This window comes from Lissotriton helveticus, chromosome 8, assembly GCF_964261635.1.
Source record: "Lissotriton helveticus chromosome 8, aLisHel1.1, whole genome shotgun sequence".
NCBI lineage: Eukaryota > Metazoa > Chordata > Amphibia > Caudata > Salamandridae > Lissotriton > Lissotriton helveticus.
Genome location: NC_136069.1, coordinates 1,579,652,894 through 1,579,663,008, shown reverse-complemented (window position 1 = coordinate 1,579,663,008; position 10,115 = coordinate 1,579,652,894). Strand labels below are relative to the sequence as shown.

The 10,115-nt window shown below is 40.2% G+C and overlaps 1 long non-coding RNA gene across 2 annotated transcripts in view; it reads right to left on the bottom strand.

The window, feature by feature from the left end:
• Window positions 1-8,261: 8,261 nt before the first annotated feature.
• LOC144773526 (uncharacterized) overlaps window positions 8,262-10,115 on the bottom strand; it is a 48,987-nt gene continuing 47,133 nt past the window's right edge. For both annotated transcript variants that reach the window (XR_013599998.1, XR_013599999.1), the window contains one exon: window positions 8,262-9,767. This is a non-coding gene — a long non-coding RNA (uncharacterized LOC144773526). The remainder of the gene's footprint in view (window positions 9,768-10,115) is intronic.

Below are 10,115 nucleotides of genomic sequence, written 5' to 3'. Positions count from 1 at the left end.
ACCCAATCCAACCTTGTGCATCCTCATCACATTCCATCGCAGTCAGCCATACCTTTTGACCTTTGTGACCAGACTCACATGACTGGGTGTCTGCACTGGCGCTTTGATCTTTAACCTGTTCCGTGCTAGTGACAGAACCACTCCGTCACGAGCCACGGGCGCGCTGTGGTCATGACGGAGTGGTTCTGTCACTCCGCGGCCGCTCCGCCCACGCTGCATCAATTCCGCGCCTGCGCGGCTGAATTAATGAGCGGGCGGGGCCGTGACGGAACCACTTCATCATGAGCACAGCGCGCCCGTGGCTCGTGACGGAGTGGTTCCATCACAAGCATAGCGGCGCCACGTGACCCCCCCGCCCCCTGTGCCGTGGCGGAATTACCACCGCGGCCAAGGGGTTAAGTCACTAGATTTCACTTTTTTGGGTGTAATTTTATTTATTACATTTTACTTTATTTTTCTAAATTGGTGTGGGATTTTTCTTGTGTTTTGACTGTTTGCATACTGTGTAAATACTTTACACATTACCTCTGAGTTAAGCTGGACTGCTTTTGTACCAGGCTATTAGAGGGTTGAGCACAGATTAATTTAGTAGCTTTTGTGGTTCACCCTGGTGAGAATTGTAGCTGCTGCTTCAGAAGAGCCAACACTACCCTCAACCAACTACCCAATTTCTCACATCACTCATTTCATTGGCAGTGCACAGTATCCCATACAGCCACTACTCCTAAATGTGGTGGTTATCTGGGAATAGTATTCTTCATGGATTATCATTGTATTACCTTTCCAAGATCACCTACATATTTAGAAGAAGTATGTTAGCCATCTTGAATCGGTGCAACAACTATGCACATTATTAGGCCTGCGATAAATGTTAATTAAGCCAGAGTAATCGGAGTCATTTTGGTTGGTTAGCATTACTCTTTTGACACAAAATGACCGAAACTTCAAGATAACGCCCATTTGAGTACCTATGAGCAATTTGGCACAGATATCCTACTGCAGGAGCACAAAAACAATAAAATTAGCAAATGCAAATGGATTCTGGCTGCAGCTGTTAGTGTTCTGTTGCAAATAGAGCTATTTTCTTAGCACAAGATGCATCCCCAGGCCATTTTGGATGCAAATGGTGAATTTGCACTACAAAAATAGCAGTAAATGCTATGTTACACTCCTCACGTAATCTCGTGAAATTTGTCTGTAATTTCAGGTAATCCCACCACAGCAAAGGACATAAGTAATCCCCACCCTTACACAATACCATTGAAAAAGGACCACCTGGTGTGATAGTATTGAGATTGCGATTGTGCTACCTTGAAGCACCTGTCGATTGGTATAAAATCAACAAATTCAATGAAAATGTTCTATATTTCTTTGTGCGTGCCTGGTGGGCCTTCTGTCCATTGGTCGTTGTGAACAGAATAAGAATGATCAGACACTATGGTCTCCAGTGCGCATTGCTTCGAAATGCAAATATGTGTGTTACATTTTAATCCAATGTTTACAATGTGTATGCAAAAGAAGATATTTCAGTATTCATCAATTTGTTTTTCTTTATTCATAATCATATCATGATTTCCCTTAATTTTGATAAAAATCAATAGTGTCCAAAACTGCTAATATAAGCAACGCACGTTATTGTGCAAGAAGCAAAGGCTCTTGCACAATAATGAACAATGCTTATTCTAAATAAAACAACCAAGGGTTCTTTTACAATAATGAAGGTTGCTCATACTAAACATTTCGGAAACTGGGTTGATTTGTTTTATCAAAATGAAGGGAAATCATGAAATCATGCTACAGTTAACATGGTATAACTTACACCCAAATTTATATTATAAAACATTTCTGGTAAGCGGCCAAGGAGTTTAATGACCTTGTAGAGGCATCAGGCTCAAACTTGTGTGCCTTTCTAAAGGGAAGATCTCTGAGGTGAGTTGCAATATGCTTATAAGTTAAGTAGCTGGGAGTATATTATTCCATATAATTCATACCTCCATTAGGCAGTGGCACTTGTGATATGGCAGGGCAACAACACTCAAGCATAGACCTGAGCCTCAGCTCTGCTAAACCTGTGAGAGAGCCTGCAGGGCTGCCAGTCTTTGTAATTTGAGCCACATGAATTTTCAGTTTTTCTTGTTCCTTGGGGGTCTGTAGCTATCCTTTGTGTTCGGGGACTTTGCTGCTTCCCGTGGTGCATCATGTACTACTTAATAATACTGTGATGTGTTCCTGAGGGCACATGTGGACTGGATATATCCTATTGGTAACAAAGACATTTTTGAGAAACTCTTTATATTTGATGATCATCTTTTTGTCAATTATCTGAGTTGGACAGTCTCCACCATTTTATTGTGTGGGTGAACACTGGTAGGCTTAGCAACTGATCTGTACTGTTGCACGGTGCTTTAATGGAAATGTTGTATTGCTGGTGCTCACTATCCATAGTACCTGTTTGCATCTCAAAGGTGCCAGTACTCTCCCATTAAAAGCCTGGTAGCAGTGCTGAGAAGTGCATATACTTCCCTTTCCAAACGAAAGAAGTGCAGGTAGTCAGTCCTGGCATGTACCGGCCCATTCGAAGGGCTGCTGTTGAAGAGCATTTCCAGCCAAATATATTGTTTCGGTGCTGAGTTGAATGTGAAGGATGCAGGAAGCTCTGTCGAACATGTAATATTGGTTCTATTAAAGATGGCTGTTTGAGGAGAGGGTTCTCTTTTTTGGAGAGCATTTCTTGTCCAACATGTATGCTATGGTGCTATGTTGGGCACATGAGGGCTTAATGCAGTTGGCCTAATTTGTTTAGTTGAGACAGTGAGAATTTGTGTGTATTTCTGGAGACTCCTGAAGCACACGGGGTTTATCAGGATGATGCATGACATCTTTTCCATTTTATTTCTTGCATTGCATTATTGTACGATTTCTTTTATTCAAATGAGTATTTTCATTCTATTCATAAAATGTATTAAAGACATTACTATTTGGTACAGTCAATTACCATTAAATTGAGTTACAGCAACATGAAGTATTTTCTTCTCTCTTTTCATATTGAAATATTTTTGTATTAAACATTATTGTTTAACAGATTCCTACAATGAATATTAGTTTTTACTTTGCAAAAATGGCTGTACAATACCTTTGTTGTTATTGTTGAAGGATGAAAATAGACATCTGGAATTATCTATTCCTGTTGATGTATTGAAAAACCAAACCTATTCCTTTTCAGCACTCCTCATTTTCCATTAGTTTGAGGGACTCCTGTTGATATTTAAATGTAGTGTGGTATAAATAGCTGCCTCTAAGAAGTTTTGCAATTCTTTTAGTGAGATAATGTTGAACGAAACAGGCAATTAAATGAATTCACAGCATGATTTTTAAATTGTGAATTCTGAAAGGGTGTGACACAAATAGTTCAACACAGTAATGATATGACCTTCCAACTATGAAGATGATGTTCTTGTCCTTTATTAAAGTTCTCACTGGAGATGCTCCCTTATCATGGCCTCTGTCACTTGAGGAATCTCCCCATAAGGTTTCGAGACGGGATACATACCCCTGCTCCTGAAAAACGGACACAATCCCTGATGACCTCACCAACTACTGGGTCATCATGCCTCCTCCATTTATCAGCAAGAGCATCGATAAGGCATTTTGCACAACTCTAAAATCTCATCTGCTCCACAATGCAAATGTAGATATCACAGACACATTTAACTTGCACATCTTGGGCTGTGTCCTCCTGACCAAAGATAAAGATTCCTTCCCGTCCTGATATTTATGGACCCCTTTGTTGTATTCACTGCTGTTGAACATACCTAATTTAATCCACGCTCTAAAGACAAATGTAGGATTCAATGGCGGTGCCCATGACTGGTTCTCCTACCAACTCAATTAACATCAATTTTTTGTATTGGCATCTCCAGGTGCCAAAAAAATATCAATCACCTGCGAAGTCTCCTAATAATATCCTATGTTGTCTCTGTCATCTTCAACCTGTACATGGAGACACTATATATAAATGTGCCGTCTGCTCCAGACACTCATTAACTCAAATACTGTCTGCATCTTACCCAGACCAGACACTGCTCTGAGGAGACAAGAAAGGTGGCATCCAAACCTCTTGGTATCTGTCTTCAAGGAATGACTTCAGCCACTTCATCGCTATTCCCCTGATGCCTATATCATGTGGGAGAACAAACAGTCTGGAGGGCAGGACAAAGCCAAATGCAGCAGAAAGGTCTGATAGTACTAGAACAAACTGCTGTTCCAGACGTATGTGCCAATACATTTCATTACTTTGAAGACTTCCAGAAAAGCTGCCTCTCTGCTGAATTGTGGCTCAGGTAATCGAGTAAGTTAGATTGAATGTATTTGGTAATCTGCTGAGTAACAAACTTCTCCAGTTTAGTTGAGGCTGGCAGCAAGGAGATAGGCCTTCAATTACTTGGGATATTGAGATCTGCATTAGGTTTTCTTAATAGGGGCAGACTTTTTACCTGATTCCAATTAGAAGGAAAAATCCCAGATGACTGAGAGATGTTCAGTAGGGAGTTCAGGACCACTTTAAAGAAATCCACTTCATGTGCTAGAAAAAAAGGGGGACAGGGATCTGAATGGGAGCATGACTTGAGGTGTAAATAGCAAATTTCAAATCATCCATCTTGATCATTTCAAATGGAGAAAGAATGCAGTTGATGTTATCTGGAGGTGGAGGACCAAAGACTTACTGACCTATTATGGTTACACTTTTTTGAATCCCCACAATTTTCCGACTTTACCAATTAGGAGGGCTTTAAATTACAATCCGTTATATATCGAATTCGGCATTCCTACCTGCTCCTAATTGAAAGCTGCAGTTTGTTAAGTGTAATAGAGAAACCAAATGTTGTCCTGTGAGAGAGGTAGGCCGTGCTGTATTGAAAAAAACAGTTTAAAAGTGTTTCACTACCCGGACATGTAAAACTTATAGGAACTTATTCAAAAGCCTGACTGTGCATCCAGTGCCTCACTTTTTTGATGCACTGAGGGCACAGTGTGCTGGCCCATATTTACAAGGCCACGCAAAGCCAACGTGCATGGCTTTACATTGCCTTGTAAATATGGCCCCTATTTACACAGCACTTTGCGTGAAAGGGGCGTGCCATAGGTGTTGCATTGCTGTGGGTGTTCACATGCAACACCCATGGGTTCTACCACATTCCTAGATTTATAACATTTTGTAAACCTGGGAATAAGTCAGAATCCTATACTACCCCAGGGGAGGCTTAAGAAGGCACAATGAGGATAACATACTTTTATTTATCCTTGTAGTTTCCTCATTTCTATGTGTACTGCATTCTACAGCACACATAGAAAAAGAAAAACACCATCAGGTGACGCTGCACGAAAACAATATTTTCCGCAATGCAGGCACCCTTGCATCATGGTGAAAGAATGCCTGTGTTGGTGCATGGCAGACATTGTGCGCCAGCGCAGGGGAAAACACAAGGATGCGTCATATTGTTCTAAATATAATGCATTCCTGTATGTTTAAAATGATGCAGCTCGGGGCAGCAAAATAGCTTGCAGTGCCATGCTGCTTCATTGCGTTGTTAATGACGCCCTACATATATGTCAAACCTTTTAGATAGAGTGCATCCTGCTCTAAGTGCTATTTAGGATGTACCCTAAGTGTTAGAAATTGTGTATCTGGTTGGCAGAGGTATGTTCTGTCCAAGCAGGAACCACAATCCAAGTTGGGGGAAGTAAGATACACACTAAAAGTTAATGTGTACTCACCCTCTGGCAGCTTGGCACAGAGCAATCAGTGTAGGACTGCCTTGGGTTTGACCCTAAGCACGATCATGTCTAACATCTATACGCCTCCTTTAGTGACATTGGTTGAGTCATTCAGGGCCAAGATAATCTTGTATGCCGATGACTCTCAACTACTGTTTCCATCCAAAAAAGGGGCACCAACTACCCAGGACGCCATTAAACCCAGCCTATCAGCTGAGTTACAGTAGATAAGTATTAACCAACTCAAATGCAACACTGATAAGACAGAGGTTCTCAGATTTGGCTTCAATTGTATTCTTAACCTGCAAGCTCATTGGCTGGAAGGGACCCCTCCACCTAGCATACAAGCTGACGCTCTAAAAAACTTGGGAGTCAAGTTTGACAAACAGCTGACACTTCAATACCAAATTAACACTGTAGTCGGCACATGATTTGGCCTTATGTGTAATGCAAAGCTTTTTTAAATATCCTCTCCATGTCTGTGAGGATAACAGTAATCTTGTCCTCAATCATATCCAAGCTGGATTACGCCATGGCCCTTTATGTGGGACCCCTCACCATTTGCTGAGGAAACTGCAAACAGTCCAGAATGTGGTGGCCAGTGTGGTTCTCAATCTACCTACATGAGTTTCAGTCTCATTGCATCTGAAGAACTTGCACTCACTTCCGGTTAATAAAAGGATCCTGTTTAAGACTCTTGTCCGCATACACCATCTTGAGTACCTGTCTTCTTGAATTCCTTATTACACTCCCCTTAGAACTCTTCACACTTCCTATGGTCACCTGGCAAAATTTCATAGAGTATGGCTGGCAACAGGAGGCAGATTTTTCTCTCTTTTCGACCCTCAAGCCTGTAATAGACTTCCTGCTGAGTAGCGCCCGACTAAAAGTGAGAGGACTTTCAGAAAAAAATTCACTCTCTAGTTTTGCCATCTCTGTTCTCTTACTTTCCGTTCAGTCCCGGGACACTCCTTGCAGTAGCTGTGCACTACAGAAATCCCACTATTCATTCATTCATTTTTAGTCACACAGGAAAATGCCATTTTTAGAAAATTGTCTCTTTCTGGTTCTAACCATTTGCTGTCTGCTGTCTATATCCCGCGTCACATGACTAAGTGTAGCTAGCAGTTGGTCTTTGTATATTGCCACCAGACAGTTAAACAAAAGGCCAGAGGATTTGGAAGAATGGGTAATCTGTGACTTGATGGGTGAGAAAGCTGTCACCTATCACATTTGCACATCACAAAGACGCTGCCTGAGCACACTCACAATTGTTAGCGGAAGGGACACGTAGGGTTACATCACAGGGAGTTGCGGATCCGGTTCTAGGCATAAAAAAACACAAACAGATACTGCAGAGATAGTCAAAACTCGCCATCCAATAGGAGCACCCACACAACAACCTACTAGTATACCTCACAGAAAGGACGCGGGAAAAACCAGACCCCTACCTACAAATGGGGATTTTCTAAATCTCCGCTCGCAATCTAGCAAGACTTACAAAGCTATGCTATCCGCTATTAAAGATATGAAAATTCTGCTGTGCCTATCAGAAAAATGGCTTGCTAAAATAGAGGTCCTTCAGGCTACCTCGCGGGTAACACAAGTTAAACACCAGTCCACCCTATGGCGGCATCAAACAGAATTTACCGTCCACGTTCTCAACTCAACTATCTGACAAATAGTGAGCTATTATCCATTCTGTCGTCATATGCACCTACTCCTACTTCTCATTATAAGACAGGAGAAAATCACATCCAAACAATCAAAACAATCATAGCCAACAACCTAAAGAATGTGCCATTAATGCCTGAAGAGTCTGTCTCAGCTAGGATCAATGATCAGGAACACATGCGGTGTATACTACTTAACTGTCGCTCAGCAAATAAACATGCGGCTGACATAGCCAACATCATACTAAGCAGTGAAATAGATGTTACCATCTTAACTGAAACATGGCTATCAGATTTGTCTTCGCCATGCTTAGACCTGTTAGTCCCACTGAACTACCAGATTATGAGACAGGACAGAAATGTAGGAAGGGGTGGAGGCATCGCTTGTATTCACAGATCAGACATTTCATCACAAAAATACATGCTGACCCATTAGAGTCTTGTGAATATACGGGCATGTCCCTAAGATCAGCAGATAACCAAAACTGTAAACTCCATGCACTCTACCAACCCCCCCCCCGGTACAAAGACCAAATTCATAGGCCAGTTAATACTAACAATATCTTCTTACGAGATTTTAATATTCATTACGAGAATCAGGTAGATAGTCAAATCACCATCCTTAAAACCTTCCTGGCAGAGCAATCGTTAGAAAAGAATGTGAAAAACAAGGACCCCCTGAAAATCGAAATGCTATCAATTCCTAGGACAGGGATAGATATTATGAGAGCAAAAACTTCCTAGGCAATTATAGGTACATCATAACAAATATCTTAATACATAAAAGGGAAAAAATAAACATCAAGAACCATATATAAGGCACAGTATTTTTAATTATGAAACATAAAAATAGAATCAACAATAATACAATATTGTACCAAGTAGCATACACATTTCATTAAAAGTAGATCAAATATACACATTTTATAAAAGTGGCACTCTTTCTATATTCTATCGACGCGCGTTTCGGCGTACACAAAACGCCTTCTTCAGGACAAGCCACAAATGCCTAAAATTATAAAAAAGAATATTCAACATTGTTAATAATCAATATCGACTTATATAACATCGTATTTCTTTCTCATCATCTTTATGCTGCTATCATTCAATGTTGATTACATCTTAGCAAACAATTTCAAAGATAATACAACAAGTAAAAAACAACAATTCAATCGTATGAATAATACATGATTCAATTAAGTTTACTTTTCCCTCATAGACAACATCTTGGTCTATAATGATACTGTGTTTCTATCTAAAGAAACAACATCTAAGTGCTCATAATCAGGCTAATTATCACAAACAAGGGGAGAAAGAAATAAGAAAAAGATTATCAAACAGTGCAAAAATTATTAAATCTAATGACTTATATTCTGTGATAAGTAATAGATAAAGAGGCAGAGAACTTACTTTAAAGACGGTAGCAAATCGCTGTGTTATTTGAATATAAGAAACTGGATATCTCAATGGAATATACAGATAAATCATAAGGTATCACCTAAAAATTCAGGAAATAAAAGTGGTGCCATGAATAGCATTGTATAAAGGATAACCTAAACTATTCCTAAACTATTAATGTAGCATAAAGATAATATAGCCTCATTTACATTAAATATATGCCAACATCGCTTCAAATAAATGCCTCCTTCTGCGTGGAACCGTTCGTATTTATGAACACGGATACCAACTGTATTATAAAAACATGACCTGTGTGAAGCAAACAACGGGTATGTCACTGATCGGTGTTTGCAAAGAAAGGAAGGAGGGTGGAGGGGGAGAAGGAAAAGGGAGAAACGGATAAACTGGGGAAAACACATGAGGCTTATTGTCATAATTCCCTCTTTTAAGCCATGACTTTTAATCTTGGTTCTTGAAAAAACCCACCCCTTTCCCGTGCACCAGCAGTACCAGTGTGAAATATGTTAAAACTGTTAAGTATGTATGCTGAAAATATTGTTGTTTTACATTTTCGAAGTGTTTGTGCATTCATATTTCTTTTTTTATTGAAAATCGTGACTTTGGTAATTACTTCCGACATGATTGTGCAAGCGCTGCTTTGGAAAGGGCTGCCAGTCTTATGATCCCAAAAATCAAAGCCGCTTTGAGTGTTTTCACTCGCAGCGGCTTTAACGTGGCGTGCGCACGTTATCTACTGGGTGCGGTCTACTATTTAAACCGCACCCAGGCTTCCAGAAACTGCTTTGCCTTCGTTCGCTGCAGAGGAGAGGTCGCGTTTGCGGTTGGCTCGCCGAACTTGCCTGATTGAAACCTCGACTTCTAGGAGCAGCTTCTGGATGTCCTCTAAAAAAGGGAAGGAACCTGAGAACAAAAGACAACAATAAGATAAGTGCTTAATTAGAAATATAAGGCGCCCATCGCAAGAGAGTAAAAGACTATTTTCGGAACACTTTAGAATCACTCAGCTTTCTTACAAGGAAAGAGAAAATTCGATTGGAAACTAGTAGCTTTTGGAAAAGAAACCTTTCAGGACATTTTAAATCTTGGCGCAAGAGTTGAATTATCATTGCAAGACTATACATTGTAATGTTAACGTTTATTTTTTCTTTATTTCTAAACTGCCTAAGACAAGCGATAATTTATAGGTTGTAGTGTGGGAAGTGTTTTCTTTCTCTTCGTGTATTACAACAGGTTTGAAACACAGGAGAA